The following is a 16,290-nucleotide window of genomic DNA, read 5'->3' on the forward strand; positions in this document are numbered from 1 at the left end:
GGACGGCCATTGTAAGCTCAGGGCTCAGGGTCGGGGGTCTCAGTGGACCCCCTTGATTTTCATGCACACCTGCTCCTGGGTGGCCAGGCTTGCAGCTCTCCTGCCCTAGCCGGCCACTTTCCTGTGCCTAGTGCGGAGATCATGGACGAGGTCCACGATGTCCGCACTAGCCCAGGAAGGTGCCCGCCTCTTGCGGTCCAGGGCAAGCTCCCGGGAGCCGCCAGCCTGGTCCCGGCAAGAGGGGGTGGGCTGGGGGGCATCGGGTGGGTGGCTCTGTGCCGTGCCAGGTGCAGGGTCTGCTAGCTGGGTGCTGGCAGGCTTGCACCTGGCACGGGCACCATAGCCAGCCCGTGCCCCTTTAAGGGGTCCGGGGCCGGGAGGGGGGCATAGAGTTTCCCTGATGTTGGCCAGAGTGGCCACCAGGGAAACCTGGGGAGGGCTAGCCTCCCACTAGTTCGAACTAAAGGGCTACACAGCCCTTAGTTCGAACTAGCTAGTTCGAACTAGGCGTTAGTCCTCGTAAAATGAGGTTTACCTGGTTCGAACTAAGCGCTCCGATAGTTCGAATTAAGTTCGAACTAACGGAGCGCTAGTGTAGCGCCTAGGAAAGTTAGTTCGAACTAACGTCAGTTAGTTCGAACTAACTTTGTAGTGTAGACATACCCTGAGAGACCCTGCCCCTTCTAGGAGATGGAGCTGTCCCCCACACCTTGTCCATGGGTGGACTGGAAGTCTAATTCTGGCACACCATTATTCTGTCATATATCTATAGAAAATACACGGTTGCTTTGCGTAGTATTGTAGAACACCACCCAGTAGATAGAATGTGGCATACACTCAACAATACTTTTTTTCTATTTTGTGTAGCATTAGTTCACAGGACACATTTAGGCCTTGGTTTCGCAAAGGGATCCATCAATGCAAACCCCTATATCTGCACAAAGCCCCAAATCAATAGGTCTCTGGAGAGTGTAAGACTGCATGAGCTCTTTGCAGAATAGAACCTTAGCATTGGCTAAAGTGTAAATCAAATACTCAGACACATATTTCTGCCAAAAAGTTACCTGAAATATAGCTCATTTTTACTGGACCAAAAGAAAAGAAAAGAAAAGAAAAGAGATCTCCTCCCCCCAGCACCAAAATCCCCACAACAACAAAAACTTGCAATTAAATTGTTAAATGTGTTATCAAGGGCAAGAAGTAATGACCTATGAAGTACCTCATCGTCTCTGTAATGAAAAACATTCTTGCTGCTGAGATTAGATGAGATATTTTGAATACCCTTGCCGTTAGATCACAGTGTTCAATGTAAGGTGCATTAGATGAACGGGAAAAAAAATAAAACATCAATAAAGATTTGAATTATTGATATGTATATTGCAACAAAGCTGATCTGTTTGATCCTTGAGTCTTACTTTATGCTTGACTCCATTTTCTACACTGATGCTTTGTGTTTTGTTTTCAGTAATTATTCTTAATAAAAAGCAGGTAGTGTACATTGAGGCTCAGATTTGTTATGGTTTTAAACACTGCTGTTCTCCGTGTTGCAACACCTAACTGATTTAGGATCCTATATCCAATTTTTCAAAAGAGCTATAAGCACTTAAGAATCTAAATTTCAGCAATGGTTGTTAAGAATTAGAGTCCTAAATGCATAAATCCTATTTGAAAAATAGATCTAAATCAGTTATGCATTGTGCAATGTCTAAATATGTTTTAAAATCTGGGCATAAGTGTTTACAGAGTCTGTAGAGTAGGACATGTTGAATCAGGTATATAGATAGATAGATAGATAATTAAATTCCACTCTCTGGTGATTTCGCAATACCAAACAATTTCATGTAGGCTACTAAATAATCCTCAGATAGTAGTATTTTTTGCTATCAGTTTAGGATGGGAAACAAGAGACGAAAGGCTCAGTATGCTATTCTAATCTTCTGAATAATTTAGGCTTCCATGTTTGTTTACTTTTAATTATGAAAATGTTTCTCAAAGATTGAAAACCTGATTTGTTTTCATTTTCTTTTGAAACATTAGGTATGATGATAATCATGATAATTATGATCCTGAAAAACATGAATGAATATAAAAGTATGGCTTATATTTCTTTAGAATAGAATTTGTGAACATTTCCTTGAGAACTTGGAAGTATAGTTTTATTGGAAGAAATATATTTTAAGGAGACAATTAAAGGAGAAGATAACTGAAGCTGTAACTACAGGAAAAAATCATGAATTAGGTTCTGAGTCTAGACACTGGCTTCTCAAGCTCCTTAGACAGACAATTCTTTGAAGCAAAAGACATGCACACTTACACACACAAACGTGTCATTTTTGTTTTTCTAACTTGATTTCTCGTATTGATTAACAATGATGCAAAACCCTTAAAATGTAATTGTAAAGTTATTATATACTACAGTGTCTTTATGGTACAATGTTCCTGATGAAGGAGTGTACAAATTGAGGACGTAAATGCGTGGTTGCGCAGATGGTGTCGCAGAGAGGGCTTTGGTTTCTTCGACCATGGGACTCTGATCCGGGCACAAGGATTGTTAGGAAGAGATGGGATCCACCTAACCAAGGGTATATCTACAGTACCCCGCTAGTTCGAACTAGCGGGGTAATGTAGGCATACCGCACTTGCAAATGAAGCCCGGGATTTGAATTTCCCGGGCTTCATTTGCATAAGCGGGGAGCTGCCATTTTTAAAACCCCGCTGGTTCGAACCCCGTGCAGCGCGGCTACACGGGGCTTGAACTAGGTAGTTTGGACTAGGCTTCCTATTCCGAACTACCTGTACATCTCGTTCCTGATCTTGATGAGGGGATGGATTGCACCCTAGGCAAGTTTGCGGATGACACTAAGCTGGGGGGGAGAGGTAGATACCCTTAAGGGCAGAGATAGGGTACAGAATGACTTAGACAAATTGGAGGATTGGGCCACAAGAAATCTGATGAGGTTCAACAAGGACAAGTGTAGAGTCCTGCACTTGGGACGGAAGAATCCCAAGCATAGTTACAAGCTGGGGACCAACCGGTTAAGTAGTAGTTCTGCAGAAAAGAACCTGGGGGTTACAGAGGATGAGAAGCTAGATATGAGTCAACAGTGTGCCCTTGTAGCCAAGAAGGCTAATGGCATATTAGGTTGCATTAAGAGGAGCATTGCCAGCAGATCCAGAGATGTCATCATTCCCCTTTATTCGGCTTTGGTGAGGCCGCATCTGGAGTATTGTGTCCAGTTCTGGGCCCCCCACTACAAAAAGGATGTGGACGCATTGGAGAGGGTCCAGCGGAGGGCAACCAAAATGATTAGGGGGCTGGAGCATATGACCTATGAGGAGAGGCTGAGGGACTTGGGTCTGTTTAGTCTGTAGAAGCGAAGAGTGAGGGGGGATTTGATAGCAGCCTTCAACTTCCTAAAGGGAGGTTCCAAAGAGGATGGAGAGAGGCTGTTCTCAGTAGTGACAGATGGCAGAACAAGGAGCAATGGTCTCAAGTTGTGGTGGGAGAGGTCCAGGTTGGATATTAGGAAAAACTATTTCACTAGGAGGGTGGTGAAGCATTGGAATGGGTTACCTAGGGAAGTAGTGGAGTCTCCATCCCTAGAGGTGTTTAAGTCTCGGCTTGACAAAGCCCTGGCCGGGTTGATTTAGTTGGAATTGGACTGGACTCTGAGGTCTCTTCCAGTTCTATGATTCTATGATTCTACAAGACAACATATATTTTTGAGGGACTGTTTCAAAAAAATGAAGATAAGTTAGGGCGGGAGTTCTCAAACTTTGTGATACCATGACCCCCCTCTAAGTTGTTCATGACTCCCTCCCTCTCCCCAGAGGTCAGGACCCACAGTTTGAGAAACGCGGAGTTAGGGCATTTGATATTTCAAAATAGTCTAAATCCATATATTTTCTAAAACTATAAATAATAAAGACCACATTTTTCAAACAGAAGCAATTAAATTAGACACCTAACTGCTTATTTATGCATATGTCTCCTAATTTTCCAAGTTGCTGGACACTCTCAAGTCCTGGTGACTTTGTGTTGTTTTATTCCCTTTTCTCATGAAGATTTCAAAAGTCTGTTTTCTTGTATTTTACACTCTTGTCACTTTGAGAGGAAGTGCTTAGCTGGGTTTGAGGGCTGCCAAGAAAGCAGACCCTAATTGGATTGAAACACAAATAATTGCTTAAGGAAGTAACCTATACCACTAAAGGTAGAATGTGACAGGAGACATACAGCATCAATAATGATTTCAGGATTGTTTATCAAAATCTGTGAGTCTGACTGGCTGAAAGTTTCAACTTGTAAATTTGTAAGTGAGTTGGAGGATTCCACAAAGTAACGGAATAGTATGACACTTTGGTTTACAAGAGACTAATGATAATAGTGTATAAAGATGAAGTTCCATTTGCTTATATTTTATACTAAAAGAATTCCTGTACATTTGCCCATTAATGTTTCAATTTTATCATGCTTCAATCTTACCATAATATTAACTAAACTTCTTAGTCAGGCTGTTAACCTGATAACCATAAACAGAGGAAGTTTTGTAAACCTTTAATATATTTTAAAGCATTTTTAAAGTCACAAGGCCCAACTTGAGTAGGGTTCAGCTTTACTTTCATTTTTACAATGCAAATCAGGCAGCATTTATACTTCTCACTACATGCCTTGTTCCCACAAAAAGGAGACTACTTTTCTGAAAATCTTGGCCAAAAATTTGGCATAAACTTTTCATCAATGAAAATATTAGATATCTATATCAAATGATAAAAAATGTTGTTGTATATGTATTTTGGTTTAAACAGTCAAGAATGATTTATGGGATGATCTGAATTATTCTAGAAGATGAAAGTTTTCATAATGAAAATCTGGTAGGATTTTTTCCACATGTAGGAGGTTAATACAGATGACCACACTAATGGAATTAATTGAAATACTCTAAAATAGATAAGAATTAAAAAATGCCCTGTCTCAAACAAGACATATGACAGCACATGCAGAATAAACATCATCACATAATTAATACATTTTAAAAAGGAAAATTTTTGTATTAAATACCCACCAATATATAGCACTGCTGCTGTTGACAATGTTGACTATAGGTAGGGATTTGTTCTCCTACTGATGAATGAAAGATTTATGGATCACATCTCACTGATGTTAATTACAGTCTGATGCAAAAGTTCCTGTACGAGGATGGGAAAATAGACCCTTTAAACATATAAATTATGACCAGTATTTATGGTGACTTCTCAGAGACTGTCTTGTAAGAAACGGACCTGTAATTTGGTTGTGAAGACAAAGTGGCTTCTCGTTGGCCACAATTCATATTCCTTTAAGTTCTTTGAAACATTCTGAATATAAGGTAGTAGCAAAAATACTCTAAGCTTAATATAGCTTGGTTTTGATTGCATGCCTCAAATGAATACCTGTAGGTACGTCTACACTAGCCCCCTAGACCGATCTAGGGAGGCTAATGAGGGCGACTGGAATTGCAAATCAAGCCCAGGATTTAAATATCCCGTGCTTGATTTTCACGTTCCCGGCCGGTTGCCATTTTAGAAATTGACTAGCCCGAAGTAACTGCCCGCATCTACACACGGCAGTGAAACGGGCTTCCGATGTAAAGCCCTAAATCGAATTAGGTGGTATTCCTCATGCAATTAGGTTTACCACCTAATTCAAATTGGGGCATTAAAATGGACGTCTGTTTCACTGCCACTTGTAGATGCGGGCAGTTATTTCAAGCTAATCAACTTCTAAAATGGCGACCAGCCGGGAACATGAAAATCAAGCGTGGGCTATTTAAATCCCGGGCTTGATTTGCAATTCTGGACACCCTCATTAGCCTCCCTAGATCGATCTAGGGGGCTAGTGTAGACGTACCCATAGGTGGTGAATGATTTATGATTCAGTTGGCATTATATGTCTGTTGAAGAATGAATTAACATTATTGTTATCAAAGACTATATTTTCATGATCATAAAGCATTCAGCAACCATCACTGTCAATCAAATGTTTGTATACATTTTGATCATAAACACATTATCAACTTTGCTCGTGAAAATATTTGAGCAATTTTTCAGTTAAGTCTACAAACCTTAATAAGCATTCTTCAGATCTATAGGAACAGATCAGATGGCAGTAAGTGTCAAGGTCAAGGGAAAAAGAAACCTAAAGTCTGATGCATTCCCTAGAAAAAAAAATGCAGAAGCAGGTGTGGGATCCTCACCAGAAGCTACAGAAGCATGCAATGATTGATATGTGATGCATAGTAGTCAGCACTGAAAAAATGATTCTATCGCTGTTATGCACTCTTGCAAATATTAATTTAAAATATGTTTAGAGGATTAATGTTCTGAGTGTGATTCAGTAGGCTCGCTCCTATGAATGTTGGGTGGGCTGGATGCAGTCCATGAGCCATATTTTGTTCACCCTGATGAAAACCCAACTTTTCCTGGGGTTCAAGGTTTTTTTTTAACAATTTAACAAAACAACAACATAAGCTTCAGCCCAAATATTATCCCAAGTCTTTGGCTCTTCTGAGGGCCCTAGATACAAGGTAATTATGCCCACAGGATCATGATTATTTCCCTTCTATCTGTGGTGAAGATGAAAGAGATACATATGCCAGGGTGAATCACCAGGAATCAGTAAGTTCCAGTAGGACTCCAACACCTCATAAAAAGGTGGTTCATTAGAATATCCCAATTCCCTGTTACACTGGGCAATGGTATCTGTTTTTAATAGATTTCTAGTTGTTGTTTGTTTATATTTTGTAAGATTGGTTCATCCTGTAATAGATTTTGATAACCTAAATTGTAACCCCAAGAAAACAAAGATTCAGAATTAAAACGATGTCATATCATATACCTGTGTAAATGGCACCACTCAGCTAATATTATTAGTTTTTGTGTTGTCATAATTCCTAGGAGCCCCAGAGATTAACTATGATTCTGCTTTGCACTAAACACAGATCTAATAGTCCCAAAAAGCTTATAAATTGTCTTTTGATACTTTTTTTACATAAAAATTAAAGTCTGCCCAGTAGCATCTCTTCTATTTGAAATAATAAACAAAAGACCTGTTTGATTTTCAATCAGCATCAGTGGGTGAGGCAAAAGTATGTTGTATGACCTTGTGATATTTCTAAATAGTGTTGCAGATGCCGATGTATTGTCACATAAGCAAAGTTTTAAAGTCTAACAACTTACTACATTAAAATTCCATGGTTCTTGATTCTAAGCAACAGTACTTCAATCTGCACAAATTAAAATTTCTGTGCCAAAAGTAAATTCTACTCACAATATTTTCCAATTCTGAAAATATTATTGGTGAATGAATAAGTAAATTAGGAGGGTCCAGCATGGCAGAGGGAAACACAGGTCACTGGTTGCACAGAGATCACCCTGAAGCTCCCAAACTCACACACTCTCTCTCTAGCCCTCAATCGCAGCTCTTCTGGAGGCCCAGAGCCACCCTGTGATAACTTACCAAATTCAGAGAGTGCCTTCTCCCCTGCAAAAATTATTGCTGACTCCTGGTTTTGATCCTAGTCTAAGTAAGGATTAGAATGTCACATGCTTACTCCTAAAACACACCTATTCCGACCTATTCCCTTCAGACAAATAAAATTTGAATCCTTTATTTTATCAAATTTGTAATTTTCACAGACACGGTGTTACCATTTGACAAGATGTTTTTAAGTAAATAGGATTATAGATTAAGGACCAAACTTTCAGCTGCTATCAATTAGTGTAGCCCAGCTATCTGACTCTGAGCTTCTGTTCTTATTTTCCTTAGACAGAGACTTTTTCTCCTCTTATACCAGGCTATATAATGGGGAACAACACTGTGATATTTGCAGAGAACATTGGATTTTCCTTAGATAAGACAGTGTGTGTTAGCAGCCTTAGCGAGAAAAATGTCTGGACAATGTCCTTTGAAAATAAAGTATCAATATCATCATCAGCCATTCCATATTGCAAATTCAAAATTAAATGTAGTTCTCACATTTTTCTGCTTTTTGCTGCTATTATACCATCAGGCCAGAAACATTATTTAGCGCTGAATCAGTTTTATGTCCGTTACTTTCAGAGGACAAATATTTACATTTGAGCCATGTCCAAATTCTTGAAGATAAGCAAGAGAAGTGTTGGGAAATTATGTCTCTCTCCTGTCTTTTCAGTTCAGAACAAATGAAGCAGAAAGTCTGTGCAGATATGGGAGCAGAGATTGCAGCAAAGCTTCTGCAAACAGAATTTTCTTTCAAGATATGAAAAGTTCAAGAACTTTATATTGAACACAAAGGATTCAACAATTGGAGTACTTTTAAATAGATATGGGTGAATTGTCCAACTAAAGTTCAATGACTTTATCCTGCCATCTTTATATTAGTTAAGTAATGCTGTTTTATCCAATATTTTGTTAAATCCTTCGTTATTTGACTGAAGAGATGTTAAACTCTGTTGCATACTGTGCATTAAGAACTTTTATGTACTCTATGTATCCCTCAATGTTATTTCATAACTGTGAGTGACACTAAGTTTAGAGTTTCAGAGACTTTTTATTGGATTCTTTATTTCATCCTTTCAGAGGAAACATTAAGTTTTTAAAATTATTCTGTAAAAAAGTACTATATGAAGAAAGTAGAATTTTAACTTCAGCTGACGAATAACTGAAAGTAAAGTATCATCATGTGCATGTAAAGTATTACATCCTTCCATGTTGTGTTTTTCTTATAGGAAGGCATGAAGTTAAAAAAAACCCTGTGGGTTGGAAGATCTGGCTTGTATATCTGGCTCACCATAAATGTATTGTTACCTTGAGAAATAGATTATTCTAACTTCTTTTTATTCAAACTTCTGGATATTCAAAATGAGGTAATAACTTCACATCTTCTATGGTATGATGCAGCTGAATTTATAAATGTTTGTACGCAACTTTTTGAGACGTTCAAAGGGAAGATGATACTGAAGGTCAATGTTCTAGTTATTTTTTAGATAACTCATATAATTGGTATTGCCTGCAGTGAACCTCAAAGGCCAAGACAAATGGTATATTTCAGATTTCCATGATTTTCATTTGCTATTACTCTTTTTGAAATTTGGAGCAGAACATGTGTAATCAGTTGTCCAGCAACCGTATAATAAATATGTAAAATCAACACTGACAATCTCTGCAATACTGCATATCATTGAAATAATCTTTTCACTGCTTGCCATATAGAAGTTTACTCCAACAACACATTACAAATAAGAACTGAAGATGAGGTGAGATAAGTACGATATCACAAATAGATTTGATCTAAGTTTGCATAATGAAGGTCAGACTCGAACAATTTTTGATTCAGATGGAATATCTGGTGAACGTGTACACATCACAAAGATAATTATACCTTGACTGATCTCTTAGATTTTAGGACAAGTTACTTATGATCCTGTGAATGGGGTTTATATTTCAGCATATTATCCTATTCAGATCAAAAGGTCACCATGTTGATCTTACATGGCTTATGCCCACAATGTCCAATTCTGGTTTTCAAAAGCAATGAACACTGTTATTTGAAGTTGTCTCCAATATATATCTAACAACAACACAACAGGTAGAGATGCTGGTTGAGATTTTCAAAAGCATCTGAGGGGGTTAAGAGATCAAGAGGGATGGGAAGTCAATTTGAAAATCCTGATATATTTGTTTACATTTGTCAGTGTATGAACAACTACTCCTGATATACAATACACTTAATAAGATCCAATTCAGATCATATACACCTCAATTTTCCTTCCCTGCTCTTTCACACATTCAAGCAATAATTAATTTAGTAGGAATGAAAATCTCCCTCATCTGAAACCATTGGCTTCACTAGATCTGAATGCTTAATATATTTCTAGTCAAAACAAGTATTTCTCTCATGTTAAATTTGGAGTGTGTCTGCATTTAGACAGACACATCTATACATTGTGATGACATCATTATAATTTCTAAATATATTAAAAATATTTACAATCATTTGGAATTTTTACACTTTTATATATCACCCAGTCTCTAGGATTTATATAAAGAACATTGACAGACTAGGATTTTATTATTTAACTTTGAGTTCAGAGGAGTAGCAGAATTTTAAAGGTGACCGTGCAAATGATGTCCATAGACAGAGTATTGTAAGCTATTTAAATCAAAGATAAAACTGAGAGAGGTTTGGTTTTCTTTAGCTTTGTATATGCTTGCTACCTCACATCTGTGCAGTTAAGAATACATTCTGCAAATGGTCAAAAGTTTTATTTTAAAATAAGTCAGAAATCCCTTTTGCTACAATTAAGATCTGGTACAACACAATTGGCCTCAATTTATTTTGGTTCTTTGGACTGAGAATGACTTTTGTGGGTTTTATCAGGAAATAATAGGCTACATTAGAAGCTTATGCATATTGAAATAAAGGCCAGTTAGCCTTTGCAAGGTCAGTTATTTCCTAATAATAGGATTTGGCATTGATATATAGATCTTTTATTAGAGGATCTCAAAATGCTTTACAAAAACAAATGAACTAAGGCAAAACATTATCTCCTCATGTAAGCCAGTATTATTACATCCATTTTACAGAGGAGGAAAATAAGACATGATGGTTTGCTCAAGTTGAAACATGGGAAGGTGCTTTGTTCAACATCAAACAGTAAGTCAATGATGCAGCTGGGAATTCTGCACACCTAAGGAGTTCTAAAGGTCAGTCCCTTGCTCTGGTTGCTATTATTATTACATATACCTACAAACAGCCTGTCATCATCACATCTGGGGCACCAACTGACAAGGGGATCACAAAACCATATTTGACTTCCAGCACACTGTATAAGTGGCAATATTTAGGTTCTCTTTGAATTAAGGGCACATTCTAGAGCTAAGGTCATATGTATGATTCCTATGAGTTCATCTCTGGGAAACAACAACCAAAGAGTCTCCAAGGTAGTGGCTGGAGCAAGTAGTTTCTAATATAATCCTTTAGAGTGTTACAGATAATAAGCAAGACTTTAAATCGCATCTGGAAGTCAACTGGCATCTAGTGCAAACTATAGGCCATAAGTATCATCGCAAAATATATAGCTTTAACAATGACGGGAAACCACATTTGTATTAGTTGATGCCCTCAGGTGTTTTTAATGGTAGCCCAGTACAGCCCCTTACTATAGTTTAGACCAGTTGTAACAAACAAATGTCAATAGAATGGGGTGTGATCTGATTTTGAGAAGAATGCAAATGTTTTGCCTAATGAAAATGAAGAAAGAAAATTCTAACCCTGTGAACGCAAGGATAGAGGTAAATCTCATGAGGTCCAGAGATGGGAATGATCTATCTTATCAACAGTTGGAAACACAGCATATTGAAATGCATCTTCTGCTAACAAACACCTCCCCTATTTTATTAAAAAAATGAGACCTAACCCCACCAGTTTCAATATAGATCATTCTACAGTCCCCATCATCCATGGGGGAACCTTACCATCCTGATTTGATGAAAGGTAGGTATAGAGCTGACACTTGGGTAGGGCAAATAGGAGCCCTACCTAGTTCTTGCTCTTTGGGAGGAGCGGGGAGAGCAGATGAGATGGGCTCGTGCACTTGAGCCTGGAAGATGGATCCATTACTTTTTTAGGGCCCACCATTTTGTTGGCAGTTAGGGGATACAGCACCCAGTTCAGCAGCCAGCATTTTGGTGCAGCAAGTCCCTTTTCCCTAGCCAAAGGTATGAGCTGCTACAATGCTCTAGCCAACAACAGTCCTGCAGTAAGCTCTGGAAAATGTCAACAACAACAGGCAGCCTAGCACCAGGCCAGATCCATTCCATCAGCTCCTCCGCCCTAGGGACAGCTCTGACTAGGTATCACCCTTTAGTTTTAGTCCTTATTATCTCACATAGAATAAGTGAGGCAACAAAGACAGAATCCTGTCGAATTCCACAAATGAACCTGCTGGCCAGATGAGAACCTGGATCATGTTTTAGTAGAGAATTTTTATAACAGTGGTGAGATCAACTGAAATACAACGTTTTGGAGTTTTCATTTTCTGCCTCCTGTCAGCAAGTGTTCCTGCAAGCTCTGAGGGGCAATGAAACTCTTAATTTAAAAATTCTGAAACCACGTAATGAGAGTTGATGGAGAAAGATTTTTAAAAGCACAGAGGGAAATTAGACATCAAACTCCTAGTGCAAGGCAGTGGAAGTTTGGCGCCTTTGCCTCATCTCTCACAAGAATTGCTGATGTACAATCAATGTGAATTTTAATACCATTTTTTTAAAGAAAATGACATAAAAATCCCCAGACCAACAGATGGACAAATGAGTGGCATGGCTGAGGAAACCTGGGCTGTAAAGTTAAATAAGCACAGCTGGGATATACAGAGTGTTTGCACTCTCTCTAAAGCAGATATTGCTCCCTTATCTCTCTGTGATTGATAGGGAGAGGAAGCATGACTGTTTGCTACAATAATAAGACTATGTTAATGTGAAACTAGTGTCCTTCTCTAGGGAAGTTGTGGGAGGAGAACACAGCAACTGAAAACCAGGGCTCAAGCTAGTAGCAAGCACTCATCTGTTTATGAATTTTTTTAGGTTTTTATATTGTTTGTCTTGCCAGAGGTTACTTAATAAATATGCCAAATCCAAAATATTTACAAAACATTTCTAGGGATATGATAAATGAGGTTACTTTAGTAACAAATAGTTGATTTTGCAGACAGCAGATACACAATGTATTTTAAAATACCCAAGAATGTCTTTGTATACATACATCTAACCATGCTCATGAGAAAAGCATAAACAGGCAAAGCTCAATGTTCATTTTGAATCCTCTTAGCCAAAGCAAATGGATTCAGTAGTTACTATCCCATGAGGATATTCTATTTTTTCATTCATGCAAATCTCTGCACTGCTGTTGGCTGAAGGCATGTAATTTGAATAATAACTGTACTCCAATAATCATACAACGAGCATGTGGATCCCTTTGCTGTGACTGCCTATTGCTGTCAGAAAACCCCATCCATCTGTCCACGTGGACATCTCAACTTTTGGACCACTGCTTGGTCTGTAACATGTATTACATATCATTCAATTTTTAAAATGAATTACATTTGATAGGGGAGGGAAAGCTTACTTGTCCCTCAAGAGAAAAAGAGCAGTATTGTCAAAATAGAAAATTGGGGTTAGGTGGGTAGGTTGGTGAGCAGTTCAGACACTGATCGTTGTCATCAGAATGATGGAGAATTCTAAGGACAATAAGCAATCGCAGCAGACACATTCCCAGGAGCCAAGCATAGCATAAGAATGAGAAGCCTGTTATCATATCATGAAATGTGCTAACATTTTCTAAGTGCTTACCTGACTCCAGAGCCTGTGTCCTATTTATGTGGGGCCTGCTCTCTGAAGTGACACAGACAGCTTTGAATATTTTACCCCATAACTGGAGGGTACTTCCTATTAATGCAGTAATAACCAGGTCCTATTTTGCCAGCATATAGTTGTTACGTTGTAAACAGAAAGCACTCTGTTGTTATTTAAATCACTAGTATGGATGCATCTTGGTTTGTGCCCTGCAGCATGTTTACTGTCCAGTGTTCAGACACTTTCTGAGTTTGGCTTTATTGTAGTAAATAAATCAGATGTGTTCCTTGCATATCAACATATTGTTTTTGAAGGGCATGTTATAATTTGGAATTTCCTTTTCCATAATTTACAAATAAATTAATATAATACCTTGTAATACTATGCTTTTCTCTTTATTGCTTTTATGATGAACTAGTTAATAGCAGGTCTAGACATTATAAAATCTTTTATAACAGGCGGAGATGCTACAATTCATTTTAATTGATACATCATAAGAGGACATCATCTTGCATTGCCATCCCTAGGTTAACTTCAGTGCAGATTGTGGCCTTCCTTAGAAAGCTAAAGAACATTGCTTTTGCTGCTTTGTTGTGAATACCATTATTTATAAATCAAAGTTATCTCTTTATGGCTATAGTTTCAGGATACTGCCAGAAATTGAACATACTACCTGATTTTACCTGGGGATAGATTCTGATGTCACACTTGTGTGAATCAAAGTAATTTCATTGATTTCAAAGTTATAGTGTGAAAATTATGACAATAGGTCAATATCAAGATCTTAACCTACAAAGGCGGCTGTTGCATAAACACAGTTTCCCTTGCAAGGGGTTAGAAGGCATCTTGTTAAATATGTTCTACTTAGCCCTAATATGAATATGCAATATACGATGGGAAGACAAACAATGTCTTTCCACACCTCATTCTGTAGCCCTTATATGAACTCAAAGATGCTTAGGGATTGCTTTCCTACTTCCAAAGGTGGGCTGAAGAATGGGGAGCAGTTAGGATTCTGGTTCTATCTGCATTAATTCACCCATCCTCTTCCATAGAGCCAGATTGATGGGTAAATGGGGCCATGTCTTATTCTGAGTTGCGCTCAGTAGGTACATTTTATTGCACAAAGTTAGATATGCTCCAATCTTTCAAACTCCAGTATTCCATATGCTCAATTCCCATGGATGAAATGCAAACATTGTCAAAATACAGCTCTCTGTGGCTGTGAGAGTGTGTGTGTGTGCTTCTCTATTCAAGTTGTCTATTCACTTTTGAAATTGACCAAAATTAGGCAGGGATTACAGTTTGATTAGCCTATACTTCAATCTGATTCTAAGCTCTGGATTTAAAAGAAAAAGCTGAGTTATAAATGCCTACATTTCAATTCCGTAGCCAGCTCTCCACAGTATATGTTCTTTCCAGTCAGAGATGACTGTCTCTTAAAGCCATTGTAAAATGGACGTAAATCTCTGATAGCTCTAGCATCTGTAAAAGACAAAAATAGGAGTAGTGTACTTCACTGAGTGAAGTAGTGAGTACTGAGTAAGTACAGCAATTTGAGTTTTCAAGGGGTGAGACACTTCAGTTAAGTGAACAAGCGAGTGCCTCCTAGGGGCTTAGGGGGCATGGTTAATTATTAACCTCAGCCAATGCAACTCCCTATAATCTTGAATGTACATTTTAAAATTTGGATACCAGAAAACATTTGTATTCATGTAAGAAAGCCTCTGTGTGGGGTCCCTGAGGGAGCTTGGGGGGGAGGACAGAGGGCACTGAGAAACTGGTGCATTTACTGATGTACTCTGCACCAGCTACTTGACCATTGAAGTAAATATAGCTGGAGAATATGGAGCAAGAAATAAAAACTCTACTTGAACTGTTTTTATGCACACATTTGGAACCGTTTCTCTTAGCTGTATTTGTCACTTGAGATTGGTAAATAAAAACAGCACTGAATTTTAAATTCTTTTTAGAGCACTTTATATACACACAGCTTCACTGTTTGGTTGATAGTTGCGTTTTCTACTTCATGTACTACAGCGACAACATAATTTTCTTGCATTACTCTGTGGGGGTGCTCACAAGCAAGCTCTTCCCCACAGTTGCACCAGGATTTTTATCAGTGGCAGCTGCAGCAATGCTGAAAGTGAACAGCATGAAGGTTTGTGCACAGAAAGGAAGAGTAGGAGTAATAGCTGATAAGAGGGCAGGAAAGGGGGAATATTGTACCTGGCTCCTGAGCATTGGACCCTCCCCCCAAAAAATCTATAATGTCTGTGTAAATAAAGTGATATGGAAGGGGGAGGGTCCCAGAAAACGTAACGTACTGAGGCCCCAAATTCTCTTGACAGTCAGAAGCCTCAGCATGTTAGTAATGTTATTCCTGCTCCAATCCATGAGATCTGTCTTAACATCCGCAGAGGAGCCGAGACCCACTTTATAAAACTGGTATTTTGAAATAAGTTGATTTGTAATATTCAGAGTTACAGTATCTATTTACAGGGCTGAGGAAAACAATGGTAAAAGAGCATGACAATGAATGATTAGAATGAACAGTGACTGGAAAAGTTGATTTTGTCAATTAGGGCACACCTTCACTTAACACAATGGAGATCAATGTTCTGGTGTTCAATTTAGTGGGTCTAGTACAGACCCATCAATTGAATGCTGAAGGCAGCTCCAAGCTGGCACCTGTACTTGAAGTTGCGAGTATTAAGTAAAGCCGACACGAGAATATGTATGGGAGTGTACTCTACATAGTTGGAATTGCATCCTTAAGCCAACCTTCCAGGTCTAGGGTAGACCGGGTCTAAGAGAGAAAAAACTTCTGCTGATATATCTCCTTCATGCTTGTTTTCTTATTTCAGAGTATAGTAGCATTCTTTCTATTTACTCTCCAGTCTACATATTGATTCAACACT

The 16,290-nt window shown here is 38.5% G+C and overlaps 1 protein-coding gene across 9 annotated transcripts in view; it reads right to left on the reverse strand.

Annotated features, from left to right (window-relative positions):
• The window catches only part of PCDH7 (protocadherin 7), a 399,732-nt gene that overhangs the window by 243,716 nt on the left and 139,726 nt on the right, over positions 1–16,290 (reverse strand). The window contains exon 2 of one of the 9 annotated variants that reach the window (XR_012904346.1): positions 5,064–5,187. The exons of the other annotated variants lie outside the window; for them this stretch is intronic. The gene's annotated coding sequence lies outside the window, so the exon portion shown is untranslated. The remainder of the gene's footprint in view (positions 1–5,063; positions 5,188–16,290) is intronic. 9 annotated transcript variants of the gene reach the window in all.

This window comes from Pelodiscus sinensis, chromosome 5, assembly GCF_049634645.1.
Source record: "Pelodiscus sinensis isolate JC-2024 chromosome 5, ASM4963464v1, whole genome shotgun sequence".
In the NCBI taxonomy this organism is placed as follows: Eukaryota; Metazoa; Chordata; order Testudines; family Trionychidae; genus Pelodiscus; species Pelodiscus sinensis.